At 40.4% G+C, this 16,037-nt stretch overlaps 1 long non-coding RNA gene across 2 annotated transcripts in view; it reads left to right on the top strand.

Moving 5' to 3' along the window:
* Positions 1-6,622: 6,622 nt before the first annotated feature.
* Positions 6,623-16,037, top strand: part of LOC143695217 (uncharacterized) — a 66,605-nt gene continuing 57,190 nt past the window's right edge. For both annotated transcript variants that reach the window (XR_013184280.1, XR_013184279.1), the window contains exon 1: positions 6,623-6,773. This is a non-coding gene — a long non-coding RNA (uncharacterized LOC143695217). The remainder of the gene's footprint in view (positions 6,774-16,037) is intronic.

The following is a 16,037-nucleotide window of genomic DNA, read 5'->3' as shown; positions in this document are numbered from 1 at the left end:
AAACCATAAATGGGATCTGCATACAGGAAATCAGCCACTATTAGAAATTTGCCAGACATGGAAAGAAAAAGAAGCCATTGATAAGCAGAAAACTCATCTGAGCCACTCAGTGCTGATGGTGTGCAGCACATCAGCAGTGCCAGAGAGTGCCACGACGAGAACTTATTAAGGTGATTTGAGGTGGCTCATCAAGTAGATTTTCCTCCCCTTTGTTCATGTTTTATGGGCTCTCAGCTGCCTCCCTTCCACTCTCCAGTGCTGGGTGAGATAAAGTTTGCTGTGTAAGGACTATCCCTGACATAAAGGGACAAATGTCTCCAAACATGGCCCTTTTCTGTATATGCACAGATGTGCTCCTGCTTTTAATTGATTTTCACTTGCATTTGCAAATGAGAGTTTTGCAGACACCAAGTTATCTTCAGGGCTGTACAGGACACCAGAAGTGGACAGTTAACAAAAATTGGCAACAACCCAGGAATAATACAGCAAGGTGACTTCCTGATCTTTGAAATAATTATTGAGCAGTGCTGTTTTGCTGCCCATATCAATCAATAAATCTCTCTACATGCAATACATTCATTATTCCTACCCTCGGTGAATAGTGTCAGTTTAAAAATCTCGGGGACCATTAGGTCAATATTTTAGTGGGATTTGTCTGTTGGCTACTTTCCATCATCCTGCTCAGGAAGTGAATAGAAAATGAATACCTTGCATCATGATCATAAAACAGGCGGCTTCTTGAAGAGAAGAGGTGACCAAACTTCTTAATATTTTGAAGACCATCACCGCAGGCAGGCAGGAGGCTGCAAAATTAAATGAATGAACTTGAAGAAATAAAGCAGACTGGTATGGAAAGGCTTTGAAATATCTGTATCCATCTCCTGTGGTCTTGATTCCAAACATAGGGAGATCTGAGGAAAGATTCCATCAGGTTAGATATTGAGAAGTGGGAAAAGAGAATTGCTCCCCTGGGTCCTGACTTGCCAATTTTGGTGGATCTGAACATTGCAGAACCACAGAACTCTGGGGACTAACAGAGGACCATCAGCAGAGGAACCCGAGGAGATGCAAATTCTGCTTTTCCTCTTCCCACAGTGTCTTCGGTTTCCCATGTGAAGACCAGGCCAAGGCCATGATCTCTGATCTTTTCCAGGGGATCTGCTCTCAGGTGTCACCTGTGGCTTTCCCCAGGGGATAGTTCGGAACTCATTCCCGTCCATGGAAACCATGGGGCACAAGTACCCTTCTCCCAAAGTAACCAGTTTGGCTGGGCTGGCGTGTTTGTGTCACCAGCTGCACGAGCCATTGGGCAGAGCAGCAGAAGCCTAAGCAAACATGTCATTCTTTTGTAAACAGGAATAATTATGTTGACTGGAAGGTAAGCAGGAATACCTGAGCAGAAACTGCAGATGTTGATGCTTTCTCTTCCCTCTGTCTTTCAAGCCCCTTTGGTAGCTCCTCCGCAGTGCTCCTGTGCCCTTTCCTGGCGGCAAATTCCTGTGTGAACTTTTTCTGTGCCTCTTCTATCCTTCCCCATGCTGCAAACTATTCAAAGCTGACAGGCTGAGAGATGCTTCTTGGTCCTCTCCAGCCTCCTCCTCCTCCTCTTGTGTTCCTCCTCCCCTCTTCCCTATTCCAGCCACTCCTCTTTCCTTTCCCCACCAGACTTTCCCCCAGCCTTGGTAGCCCCACTCTTCTGAACCACATTTCTTCTCAACTCCTGCCAAAGTCCATGGGATGATCTCCAAAGGGGCCTTGGTGTCTGAAAGGGTGGGTTTCAAATAAATCTGGAGTGGAGGTTGTTCAGGGCTCTGTGGGAGATGAAATGGAGCGAGGTGTGCTCCTTCCCTTTGCTGGCTGCTCCAATCCCCACTGATAATTACCAACAATGGATGAAAATGTGCTTGGGATATATCATAGGAAGAAATCATATGGAAATATTAGGCAGCCTATTATTGTAAGGCTCTTGTAAATACTGTTTCATAAGAAGAACCTATCTAAGATGATGTAAAACTTAATATTCCTATTAACAAGACGTACTGTACTATTTCCAATTCATATCAGTGAAAATGCATTTTAAATTACAAAGTACTCGTATTTTATCTGAGCCAATGTTCTGATTCATATGTCTCCTCTTTAATCCTATTTTCATTCAAAGTTTCACAATTCACATCTTTTTCCCATTTTCTGTAATACTTTCTGTGTTTTCAAAATGTAATCAAAGCTTGTTAGCTTCTACCCAACCATGTTTGGCTGAATGGGAATATTAATAATACCAGCTATTGATGTCTTTATGTTAAAATTTGATTTATTGAGCAAGTGGCACATAATCTGTGGGGAAAATACCTAGAGATAACACCTTGAGATGATTAATTGTGTTTACAGTGCATTTCTGTAATAATTGTTTACAAGGAAATTTATGCATGAGTTGCTGCCCCAGTTCAAAAGAATAACTCATCAGATTGTCAAGCTCTCTGCTCTTGAGTATTCCAGCTAATTGCTATCTTTGCTAGTTGAGCATCATAAATCCTTCTTCCACAGAGCTGAGAGCAGGATTTTTTGGATCCTGCTTTTGCATGCAACCTTTTCATCCCTGGGAACATCAGTTTCCTCCTGCAGGAAAAGAAAAAAATCTGTAAGGGGGTGATATTGACAGAAGATTGTGACAAGCTACCCGGTGGCATCGGGTCTAACTTCTGAGAGGAGCTTAGGCAATCATGTCTTGAAATCTGTGTTGGGTGAATTTGCCAGGAATGTTACTGATAAAGAATAACACACGACGATGTAGACTCAGTCTTTAAAAACACTAAATTCCCAGTTCTGCTGCTCCCTACTCTTGTATTTCCTTCTCCTCCACAAGTGCTGCAGGGTAGAGATGGCAGGATGGGTTGGGGAATGGTTCCTTTGCAGCCATCTGTGCTTATTACTGATCTAATAACAACTGCACAATTCTCCCTTTTGGAATTAAATCCATCTTTATAAATTCACAGACATAAAAATACTTTTCTTCTGCACAGCTTCATGCATTTTGAGTTTGCTTTTTTTTTGTTCTATTTCCAATTTTGCAGTTTAATTATTTCATAACTAACTCTCCTGTAGTTGCAGGAGTGTTATCCAAGCAATGTGTTGCCAGGAAGTAGTTGATAATGTTTAATAATTCCTGATTACATTCCCGTTCCAGTCCATGATCATGATTATACAAATGTTTCTGGTGCTGTTTTTCAGTACAAATCCTCCTTTTCAGTTTCTTTCCCCTCCTTGTTGACAGTGTGTTGGTCAGAATACAAGAGAAACCGACCTATTTGCTGGTTTAATTAAAGATGTCAGTGAAATCCTTAAGGTTTGCCTGGGAAGGAGCAGATTTACTTGCTGCTTTTATGCACACTGTGGGATTTAAACATTTTGAGAATTGCTTTGGTGATTTTTCCCAGGAGATAAAGGAATGGATTAAGTGAAGTAGTTTCTGACTATAATTGGTCTGGTTTAAACACTTAAAAATAACTTTAAGAAATAAGAAAACACAAAACAGGTTTTCAAGTAGGGATTTAACTTTTTCTTTCCCCCTTCCTCCCCCCCCCAGCTATGTGTTTATTCCAGCTTTGGTGTCTCATTGTGAACTATCAAAGTGGGCTGGACCTGAGGTGGGATATCTGTTCTTGGAACAGCAGAGGACAGATGTCTGGAGGAGAAGAAACAAAAGGCCTAAATCTGAAGGAACAGCAGGAGGAGAGAAAAAGGAGATGAGAGGGAGGGAAGAAGAAAAAAAAAAACAACCCAGAGGCTTTCAGCCTTTGGATCAGTTATTTGCTCTTTGCAAACAAAGTGGGCTGGGAGCGCTTTAAACTTGCCGAGGGTTTGCCGGCAGAGCAGCCCCATCAAAGGCTCCACCTGTTGCTCAGGTGTTCCTGGCACTGCTGCTGCTCCTCTGGATCAGCCAGGGATACACCTGGGGCACCATGGAAAAGCTGTTCTGTCTCCTTTTCCAGTCAAACACCTGGGCTCTCCTCTCTGCCTCGCTTTGTGTCAGGCAGGTGAGCGGCCAACAGCGAGGAATTGCTGCCAAATTGTTCCTGTCATGGTTTCCTGGAGAGGCAGAGGTGGAGTTGGTGTAAATCAAAATATTCACATGGCTAAACCAAGCTTAACTCTGTCCCCCCTAATGCCATCAGCTCCTACAGTACCAGCTGCACCGAGTGAAGGCAATAAAACGCCCTGCTGAGCAATCAGAAAATATCAATTTAACACCTAAACTTATGCTTGTGGTCCAGAGAAATGAGGATCACTGCTATGCCTGTAGTAAAATTGTTCCTATCAAAACTTGGTGATATGGAAATTCTTGAGAGGAGAGTAAAAAAAGCCACCCAAGGTTTTACAAGCAGGTTTTGATCCAAAGTAGACGCAATAACACAACACATGAAGCAGATTCTGTAGGAAATATTAGACTAATCTTACAAAATATTCCAACCATGCCTATCAAGGAACATTAATAACAGTGTTATTGACAGAGTATTCATTTGAAGTCATTCTGTTGGATACAATTAACATTTAGATGAGAGACAGTTATAGGTACTCAGATGATATATATGAAAGAAACAATGACTCATCCCTCCAGCAGCATCGGTACCAAACCTCACAGCAGGGAAACCGCATTTCTGCCAGCTTTGAAAAGCTTCTGTGGACCTTCCTGAAGAAATCAGCTTGTTCCTCTCAGAGGGATTGCTCTGTTCTGTTTCCTTATTGAAAGAGGAAATTTCTGTGCAGTTTGCCAAGGGCGGGATGAATGCACACAGGGCCAGAGGAGGCAGGGCAGGGGAAAGGGCTGGGATGGACAGCTCGGGTCTGGATGATTCTGCTGTGCTCTTCTGCCAGGCTCTTCTTCTCAAAGCTCTTCATGTAATTAGCTGAATTGTTGCATCACCCACAGGAACACCAGCAATTGATGAACCTCTGTGCAGCCAGGGTGAGGGCAGTGATGTAAAAATCAAGGGCACACCATAAATCCTCTTTTGCCAGCACTCCCCCGTATCAAACCAGACTGTCAAGACCTGGGTGGAATATGAGCAGGATGATGGAGTGACACATTCCAGCAAGGGTGTCCTGAGATTCACAATGTTTCCAATCCAATAATGGGGCTTGGATTGGTCTCACTTGTTTTTTATTCTCTCTAATTCAGTCTAGGCCTGCTCTTGTCTGAGAGAAGCTTGGCCTGGGAGCCCTTCACCCTGGACAGCTCAGGTCCCTTATTTTTGGAAGGATGAAATCTTATCTGAACATAAAAGCATCAGTGGCAGCCACCAGCCTTTGTACTAATGAGATGCCACTTTTTTCTCCACATCTGTGCCTGCCTGGAGTTCTCTCCACCCAACTGGATTATGTGCAGGTTTAGAAGATGCTTGGTCAGCCAGAAATATGAGCACAATCAACCATAGTTCAAAAAATCCGGAATTGTGACAGAAATTTCCACCATAAACCCTCTCTGCACCAGCAGTCACTGTGTTGGTAAGTAAGAATACCATAATTTGGTTTAGAGAAAATGGTACTGTAATAATTAATTGGAAATATTTTTTATATCTTGAACAAAAAATGATGATGATATGTTGTTCATCATCTATGTTTTAGATTATATGTTGCCACAGTAAGTAGACTTGCACATCTGGAAATGGAGTTATCTCCAACCCTGCTGCCTTAAATCTGCTCCATAATAGCCTGGTAGTAGTTTATTTCTATTAATTCCGTACTGTATATTTTGCATTTTTGTGGAAATGCCTAGAGCATGCATATTAAGCAGTTAAGAAAATTGATCTGCTTGAGCAGTGATAACATTTGCAGAATGAAATCCTCACAATTAGAGAGACGTTTGAAGAAACCATGTTAAAAGGTGCTGAAATGTTCTTGAAGAAATGCCACATGTTGCTGCGGGCAGTAATGAAACATTTCCATATAAAGTACTACATAAACACATAGAAAATGTAGACATATGTTAGCAGATTATGGGGTGTGAGAGTGATAGAGTAGTGATGATTATTTGCAAGTGTTAATGTTACCAAAGCTGAAGGTTATCTCCTGGTCCTGGACCCTATATGTAAATAATTATAGCTGGAAATATGCATCTTCAAAGCCATCAAACAAAATATACATCCAGCACTCCTGAAATACTGTAGGGTTTATCGATCTGCAGTGTAGGACAGTAAATTTTAGTAGATTTATGCTCAGATTTTGGTGAACATATGGCTTAAGACATGCAAGTTTGAAATAAAGTTATTCATATTACGCACACTTGCACATGGTTCAGGATTTGCAAGTCAGGGAGTGATCAATATGCAAAAGGTGAAGTCAAATACACATTACCCACACAGAGGGAATTTTCTATGCATAGCACAGAGCTCTTCTATCAGCAAACCAGAGAATTTGGATCTCTGCATCCATCTATCAAATGTTTCCTGTGAAAATGTCCATCTATTATGTAAATAGTCCTGTTCTAAATATCTATTTGTGTGAGGTAACCTATATATTTCCCCAGCATGCTGCACCCAAAATAGCACCTCAAAAAAGAAAAAAAAAAAAAAAGAACTTATAACAATTTAAGATCCAGCAGTAACTGCAGCTTGGGGATATGATCTTAGTGGACCTTAGGTTGGGATTTTCTTCCAAGCCCGTCTCAAACCCTTGAAAACCTCATTTTTTTTTCATTGGTGACTTTTGCATTTTTCCTTATATAAAAAACCTGTGCATTGCTCTTGCTCCAGGACTTAAAAGCAGAACTGTGAAATCAGGTAAGTTGGTTAAATATTTCTGCTGAGATTCTCGCTGTTGTTTTCCTAATGAGCATTTTCTCACATCCTTTTCTGTTTTGTTTTTTTTTTTTTTCAAAATGTTTGCTTGAATTAGAAAACAATCTCTGTACTCCATAGTGGCAAATCACTTGAGACTAGTTTCTGAATAGTGCTGAGAAATCCCTCTTTGCATATCTTTAAAGATATTGCTCCAAGAAAAACAGGAATTTGTAACTCTAAAGCCTTCATCAGCCTTGTAACTTTGAGATAAATAGTTCTTGAAAGAATTCAGTACTTGCCAGGCCTTCAGTTCTGTGCACTGAAGCTGTGGAAATTTAAGCATAATAGACTTTATGATCTTTGTCTATTTAATAGAGGTGGTTTTTTCTTCATCACACAATTACGTCACCATTTTCCACTGCAGAAAGACCAGAAAGAGAAAAATCAGGTCAATTAATAAAAACCATTTTATTATAAAAATTCTTGTATCATTTCTGGGTCCTTTTATCCATAGAAATATATTTATTTATTTATTTATTTATTTATTTATTTATTTTTCTTTTACTAAATCGTAAATACTATGATTGGAGTTAAATATTGGTCAAAACCAGCCCTCAGTCATTTCCTTTGGTTCTGGGTCAGGCCTGTTCTTGCACAAACAGAAAAAATATTTAGGTTGATGCAGGATAGATTAATTATAAATTATAAAAGGCATTATAGTAATAATTTGCATTTCATACCTTGGTGCATTTCAGTCCAAGGAGTCCCTGCGATTTTTTACCACTAATATACTGTATTTATACTGAATTTACAGTATGTTGTGTTGAAAGCACAGGTGCAGAGCCCAATCTTTGTCCATGGCTTGGAAGGATGGATCCAATGTTGGCAACATTGATGGAAATTCCAAAGGGAGAGCTGAAGGGATACTTGGGGTGCAAAGAGGGTCTGCAAACAGAATTATCCAGCCCATCTCATTCTTCTCCAGACCCACTTCCCATGAGGGATGGGGAGGAAGATCTGGCATGGGCTCCTGCAGAACCCCAGTGCCCTTTTCCCCACAGCAGAGAGGGCAATGCCAGGTCCCCAGTGAGATAAAGGGGAAAAGGTATTTTTTCTATTTCATACATGGTTTGCTGATTAATGATGATGGCACATCAACAGTTTGGTTAATTTGTTAAAATTTAAATAAATTAAATTAAAGATTTACTAAATTTCATGAGTAGAAGCCCTTTTAAAAGGGGATGCATTAAAATTTGGAAACAAAAGATCATACAAATGTATTTTCCAACTACCCCACTTTTCAGAAACCCATCCATCTCCTTTCCAGAAAGGAGTTAACTTTCAGGATAAGTCTTTTTTTCTTCATTAGCTCTTTATTAGCATTGGGCTAATCAGGTCAGGCAGAATAAAAACTCATCACAACCATCAGCTAAAGATCAGAGGAAGCCATTTTTCCTTTTAAAAGTTACATTTCCTATCTTTTCTGTCTTTTTTTCTTAATAATTTCTGTTCCTCCTGTTGTCGTACAGGAACAGATGTGAATGAATTCCCCAAAGAAAATTTGCTCTTACAGCATTCTGGTTCAATTTCTTTGTCCATGCTGATCCCCAAAGATAGTAAACAGATAATATTTATAGGGAGATTTTATGACCTGTTTACTTCAGATCCTTTTTTGTATTTATAAAAAATGCAGAGAAACCAAACTAAGTGATAAAGCAGCAGCTAGAGATGCCTTTTTCAGTCTAGACATTTAGTAAATATTGCTCTGCTAGAATGAAAAAAAGTCAAATTGAAAAATATTTTTAAAAATCATTAAAATATTAAAAAATCATTCTGGTAACAGTCTAGTAGAGTAGATAATACTGGTAGTTATTGTAAAAGCTGTTTTAATTAATGTTTCTAATAACATATATAAACCCTGTAATATCAGCATGACTTTTCCATATTCCCATAGCGATCCAGGCTCTGCAGTAAATTAAAATGATGATTTGGAGCTCATGGATTTGGATTTTTGTGGGTGAAAGGATCCTTTGCTGGATCCCTGAGGGTTGCAGCTCTAGAAACCACTTTGGGGCTGCTTTATGAATACCCTGAGGCTTAAAAATCCATTATATTTATTTTTTGTAAGGTACATGAGTACTTAAAGGATTTGCTCCATTTTTGGTAGAAAATGAGCAACCAGTAAATTGAAGAAGTTTAGGTGCAGCTAGGCCTAACCTTAGTCTCAGACTTGGACAATGGTTTATGTCTAATGGATGCATCTATACAAATTAATAAATTAATATTGAGCTGTAATTAAGGAGAACTCCAATTGGACTTATCCAAAGTTAGTTAAAGGTTTCTCTACTTTGAGGAGCAACCTTGAGTCCCAGCTCCAGGGCTCACCCAGGCTGGAATATCTATGGAATGAAGTGGTTGTGTCTCCAATTGCATATGATGGGAAAGGAATGAGCCTCCTTGTAGCCACAGCTTTGTTCCTTGAGGAAAGAGCTGGAAAAGCCACCCCTCATTAATGGCTGGTGTTCCATGCTTACGTGTTCTGATGTTCCTGGGGTCACTGCTCCTCTGGGGATTTTCTTGAAGAGTTCTTCAAGCTTTTCTCCTTTGGAAAAGACCCTTGGGTCTTGTTCTCCTTTGGAGGCGGTGCCAAAATCCTACTGCTTTTGTTGAGGGGTCAAATGTGACCCACCCCAACAGCCAGAACATGGTGCTGGGAGCGTTCTAAGAGCACTTTGGGGGGAAAAAAAATCACCTGTGCTTTTTCACCCTCTAGAAAGTCCAGTTTGGTCCTTTCCAATGTTCTTTGATGTGCAGGAATCCCTTTGCTGTTTGACCAGCTCGTGGAAGAGTTTCCATGCTCAGCCCTCGGTGGAGCAGGAGACCTGATCATCCAGCACATCCCTTTAAACCAAGCCTCTGCCATCTGTTTCAACCTCTAATTACAAATGCAAAATAACACAATTCACAATTGCATCATAAAAAAGTAAAATATAAGTGATTTAAATGCATGTGTGTGTTCCTTATGCAAGGCAACATTCATCTGTTATGTTTTACTGTCTTTTAGAAACAACTCCAGGGTGAAATCCCTCTTTGTGGAGGGAAGAAGAATTATTTCATTGTAAGACAGTTTTTGAAAGGTGTTTTTCCAGGTTATATTGCAGTTTATATATTTGTCTCTTTTAAAATTCTCTTTCTTCTGCTGAAATAGCAGAATTGATGGGATGGGTGGTTTGTCCAGATAAGTCAGTTTTCTTCCAACACACAGCTTGGGGAATCCTTTGGCTGACCAGGCTCTCTCCAGGATTCCCAAATCATCAGCCATGTGCTCCTCTTTTATAAATCTGTATTTATTTATGTCATTGTGTTTACAGGGAATTTTTTTAACTTGTAGTTGGACAATTTATATGGTTCATCTCCTTCTTGAAGCAAAGGTTTGTTTTAAAAGCAACCTTTAATTATCCCATCATCAAGCTCTTCTAGTTTTCCTGTGCTGGGAGAGGACATCACCTATGTAACCAGTTAAACTCAGCTTTCTAAATAATTACATTAATTCTGGTTTGCTGATTTGTGTTTAAGGTGTTTGTAAAATTCCACTATCACTAACATGTGTGTGCTTAACTTTTGATTTCCCTCAGAATTTTCATTTCCGTTCACCGGCCGCATTTCTCGGTCTGGAATAGACATCTTTGATTTCTCAATATCATTTTGGCACTGAGATGGCCCAAACCAAATGTCCCATGCCCTGTAGACCCCCCACTTTTGTCCATCCACACCTTTACCAGAAACTAAAACTTTCTTCCTGAAGAGAAATTATTCCCAGTGAGCAGCACCTGGGGAGCATCAGAGTGGCTTTCTGATCTCAAGTTTGCTGGTGAGCAATGAGTACTTTAAATGCAGCATCTTATGAACTTGTGAGCTCTAAAAGATTTGGAGCCTTTCTGGGAAGCAGAATCCAAGGCCTGTGATGTGTCAGAGCGTGGGCTGTGCAAGGCATGTACTTGGAGCCTACACCCAGCCCTCAGCCCTGGGCTTTGTCCTCCCTTCCCCTCCTCTCCTCTCCTCTCCAGCCTCCTTAAAATAAGGGTCCAATATATCAAGGGATTGAACTTCATGGGTTTCAAATGGAAGCTGAAGAATTTGTTTTCACTGTGATGTGAAAGGAACAATTAGCAAGGGCTCACCCACTTCTCATCAATGGGAGACTTTTCAATTTCCTTGAAAGGCTTTGGACCAGGATCTAAAAGAGCAAAGACTTACTCCTAACAAAGATGCCTGAATAGGGATGGAAAACTGTTAATCAGACACTCCTGGCATGCTGGATGGCAAAACAAAACCATCAGCACACTTCCCTCCAACCTTGCCAAGGGCAAAGGGGTGATTTTCGCACTCAGGAATCCTGGAGGGTAACTGGTGGGTAACTGCTCACTTCTAGTGCCTGTTAGAGGGTAACAAATTCAACCTGATTATTCAATCTCATGGCAAACACCTGGGAGAGCCCTTGTTTGGTCAGCTGTGGGAAGGGGGTGAGGGAAGCACCAGTGGATGGGAGCAGGAGGAGAGGGATGAGAGGAGCTCTGCTGGGCACAGCCAGGTGAGTGGGGGGTCACTGGGCTGTTCTGGGGTTTGGGAGGACAGCAAAGCTGAGCTAAGGATGCTCCCATCATCCCTGTCCATCACCTTGGTATCTTGCTTGGTAGGCATGGAGCTGAAAATGCTTCTGGAAGAACTGTAGCTGTGATTTGAATTCTGATGAAGCAAGGAGGTAGTGAGAGGGGCATCAGGAGCTGGTTTTTTTGGAAATATTTTACTTTATTGTTGCCATCTCTGCCAGTTTCCTGTGTTAGGCAACCTGGTTGTTCAGAAGCACTTTGGAGTTGTCTCTTTCTCTTTTTTTTTTCCTTCCAGTCAGCTGCACTTTGATTTTCCTACCAAGTCATTTGGTTGTTATGGCTCCATGGATTTTTTACCAACCTTTGTAACTGAACATTGGGGGTTTTTTGTTTTGTGGTTTTTTTATACGTAATTTGCTTTTGAAGTTGCCAGGGAACAACTTTGTTCAGAAAAACAACAAATCCACCCATATTATGAACTAGTTTTCTTTGGAGAAAATAGAGTTACAGATGTACCAAGATGAAGTTATTTGGCAACAAGAGATTTTGGGTCTATTCCCTTTGGACTGACATAATCTTGATAGAACAATTGCTAAAAGGAATTTATTTTATAATAATGTGACCTGTGCTTAAAAGAAATTGGCCTCAGATAGCCCAGTAAGTTGCTTTTTCCCAGGCTTGCTTATTGTTTTATTTAAAAGCTTGTTCAGAACAGACCCATTAACTGGTCATAGTCACTAATTGTGAGCTTGTCTTTTCTTTGGCTTAGAAAGGCTTTGGATTGAGGTCAAAAAGAAAAGGAATGGAATAGGCAATTTTAAATTGCCAATTTTTCTCATTTTAATATCAGATTTGTTTGGCTTATTCACATTATGCAGATGGAGCTGTGCTACCAGAGCCCAAAACCCTCTGAGTGTCCAAAATCCCAGGATCCAGCCCAGGGCTTTCTCTAATAGGATGAGGGAAAGATATTTCATAATTTCATTCCTTTTCTGTTTCTCTGGTTTGCCTGAGTGTGATGTGCTGGTGATGCTGCTTTATTAAGTGCCATAGAAAATGTCACCATTTTCTGAAACATCATCAGTGTTTTCTTAGTTTCCATGCCACATTAATACAAATACTGAGCAATAGTTGGTTTTTAGCAAGTCTCCTTCCAGTTGGGTATTTTTTGGTTTGCTTTTTTTTTCCTCTTGAACCTAAGTAGAACTCAAAAAATAGGTATTTTTTATCGGTCTGGAACCTGTGAGGAGCTTTATTGCCATTGCTCTTTCAGGGCTATAGATGTTCTTGGGAGAAAATGCAACAAAATATTTGTCAGCATCTTTCCATTGCAACCATCAGTCCTAATTCTCCAAAGTGTTGTGTATCATAAATTAGGCTATAATTTGGTTGTGTTTATCTGATTGTATTTATAGGAACATGGTTGGGTGTCACAAGTGTCATTTTAATACACAATGAAGGTTAAAGTGTGGTACTTTACCAGGCAGGTCTCCATCCAAATTTGCTGCACAAACCTGGCTTAGGTAAATTCCATTATTTTTATTTTTGACAAATATATAGCAAATAATTTTATTTTTCAGAAATCCATATAGCTTTCAACCAGCCAGTAAGTGAAATATTTTCTAGCATTACATTTTATTTTTTTTTCCCTAAAAGTACTATTTCTGTTAGTTGGAGAATCCTGCTGCCTACCAGAATGTAAAAATAGGTTTCATTCAATTAATGAACTGGAAACAGGAAGACATTACATAGTAAATGAGGTTTACATATGATAATGTTGGATTTGTCATGTAAACGATTGCTTCCTTTCAGCTCCCTGAAAGGACTAAATTTTGCTTTTGTACAGATTGTACAATGCTAATAAAAAGAGAAGGCTCTATGGAAAGTATAACAATAAACTATATCTATAATTCTAATGTGCAGGAGAAAAAAAGGACGATGATATTTTAATACACAAGTAGAGCAGAGGTGGGAAGTGGTGTCAAAAACTAAAGGCTCAATCTCAGCTTTGCAACAGACTCCACAGGCAGGGCAGTGTAAAGGAGGAAAAGGCTTTAAGCTGAAGGAAGGGTGGTTTAGGTGGAATATTGGCAAGGAATTCTGCCCTGTGAGGGTGCTCAGGCCCTGGCACAGGTGCCCAGAGAAGCTGTGGCTGCCCCTGGATCTCTGGAAGTGCCCAGGGCCAGCTTGGATGGGGCTTGGAGCAACCTGGGATAGTGGAAGGTGTCCCTGCCCATGGCAGGGGTGGGATGGGATGGGCTTTATCACCCCTTCCATCACAAACCATTCCATGATTCTGTATTTCCATGAGTCTTACTTCATCCCTCACCATCTTTGCTGCTCCCAGCTGGACTTTGTTAAATTCTCTCTGGTTTCTTTGCACCTTTTGTGAACCATGAGGTCGGGACAGGGCACAACATCCCAGCTCAACAATGGTGGGAGAATTACCACAGTGCTCTCGTGTAGGATGCCCCTGTTAACAAATCCCTGAAATTACCTTTTCTGGAGTAGTTTTACTCCTTTGTTTAATATGGAGCTCGTAGGCCACTATAAATTTGAATGTGTAATGGAGTTCCCTCACTGGCAATTTCCCATTTGCATCTGATTTCTCCTCTCTAAGTGTAACATTTTACACTTGCCTTTATTGAATTTCATCTTAATTTCAGGCCATCACTCCAAACTGTTAATATCTTTTCAGATTTTGATCCAGACCTCCCAAGGGTTCCCACCATCCCAGCTCCTCAACATTGCAAATTTTATAAATGCAATCTCTTTTCCCTTTAACTGAGTCATTATGAAAATATTGAACAGAGCTGGAGCAAGGACAGATCCCTGAGGAATCTCACCTGAAACTTCTTCCTGCTTTGACAGTGAACCATTGATAGCTACTCCTTGAAAGCAGTTTTTCAGCCAATTGTTCCCTCCACCTCATGGTAATTTTATCTAGTTCTAGACCATATTTTCTTAGTTTTATTATAAGAATGTCATGTGGAACAGTATCAGAAAGCTTACTAACAAGAAGATGTATCACATCAACTCTGTCTCCCTTATCCACAAGGCCAGTTATCCTGTCAAAATTAAATTGGAGAGCTCTGTGCCGGCAACTTCGTTTTAATCAAGCCATTTGAGTTATGACCCCTGCAATATTAGATAAATTTTTCAGGAATAACAAACATGCTAGGTTTTTTTTTTCCTAGGCTACCACTGTAAAGCAGTTTGCTTGTTTGTTGTTTTTTTAAAATAATCTGATGATGTGAGATTAACAATAATGGCCTGGAAGCCAAAAGCCATTATCTGACTGTTACCAAAGACAAAAATTAGGGTGGGAGCAACAAGGCTTCCTCCATAATAGTGTTTTCTTCATTTCAAGCTGATCAGTAGGAAGTGGATTTAGAAGTGCTTTAAATCATTTCACATCATTTACTGGTAATCTAACCAGCATGAACTGCATGTACCCTAAGTGCTGATTTTTTAAAAAGCATAAGAGGAAGAGCAAAAGAACTTTTTATTCTAAGTCATTCTGTAATTTACACATTTTTGTATCAGCCCACTTACTAGTGCCATACATAAGTGTTTCCTCTGAACAGATTTAATTTTTAATTTTCCTGAATCAGTGTTAACCAGGAAAAAGGTAATTGTTGTCAAGAGTATTCAAACTGTCAGAATATCATTCAATCTAAAAGCTGTTAGAATCTGTGCAAAAGTAATTACTGAAACTCTATTCAACTGTAATAATAACCTGCCACTGATGACAGCAATTACTGGGGAAAGTGTAATAGAAATCAAAGGCGCATTTTTCTCTGACAAGTACATTTCTAACTAAGGTTTACATTGGTTGAATAGTGTTGACAATGATGATGTGCTGTATCACTCTTAATCACGGCTGGCATGATGTTACAGTTTGAGCTGCTCGTGCTAAAGGGGCACTAATTGCCTGTTTCAGCTGACACTGGCCGTGCTCCCTGTGCTGGGAAGGGAGCTGAGGGATGAGCAGGGTTTAGCTCTGGTGCCTCACTGCCTGACTTGCACCCTTCCCGAGTGCAGGGTGTGAACACTGCTGAGTTTAACAGAAAGGCTTCAGTTAGGATGGGGGTGAACCAGTTCAGGTCAAGTTTGGGTATGAACAAAACACAGAGGGATGAGAAGGAGTGGGTGAGTCAGCCCCCTTCTGCCTCCTGGCTGGCAGAGGTCATGTAGAGCCTTTAGGAAGACCTTCCCCATAGACTGACCTCTTTAGGAAGTCCAGGAGAAGGTCGTTCCTCAGTGTTCAAGTTCCTAAGAAGTCACTGAAGCAAGGAGTGGCTGTTACTGTCAGGTCTCAGCGCTGCCCTTCACCCACACAAAACCCACAACACACGGTGCCAGCAGGGTAATTGCCCTGGCTCTGGGGGAATTGTATTATATAATAGTATCTGGTCTGGCTTCATACATTTTTTGGAGAGGGAGGAAGAAAGGACATCCTTCTTGACAGCTTTTATTCCTCTGTTGATTGGTTTTGCCCACTTTTTTTTTTTTTGCCCACTTTTTCAGCAATAGCTGAGAAGTTTCCTCCAGAACATTTTCCCATTGTGAGAACTCTTCAGGAACAGCTGTTTCAGAATTATCCACCCAGAAATCTGCTTCAGCTCCCCCTGTTCAGTATCCCTACAACAAT

The sequence above is a fragment of the Agelaius phoeniceus genome, chromosome 14 (assembly GCF_051311805.1).
Source record: "Agelaius phoeniceus isolate bAgePho1 chromosome 14, bAgePho1.hap1, whole genome shotgun sequence".
Lineage (NCBI taxonomy): Eukaryota > Metazoa > Chordata > Aves > Passeriformes > Icteridae > Agelaius > Agelaius phoeniceus.
Note: the sequence above shows the minus strand (reverse complement) of the source record. Positions and strands in the feature narration are given on the sequence as shown.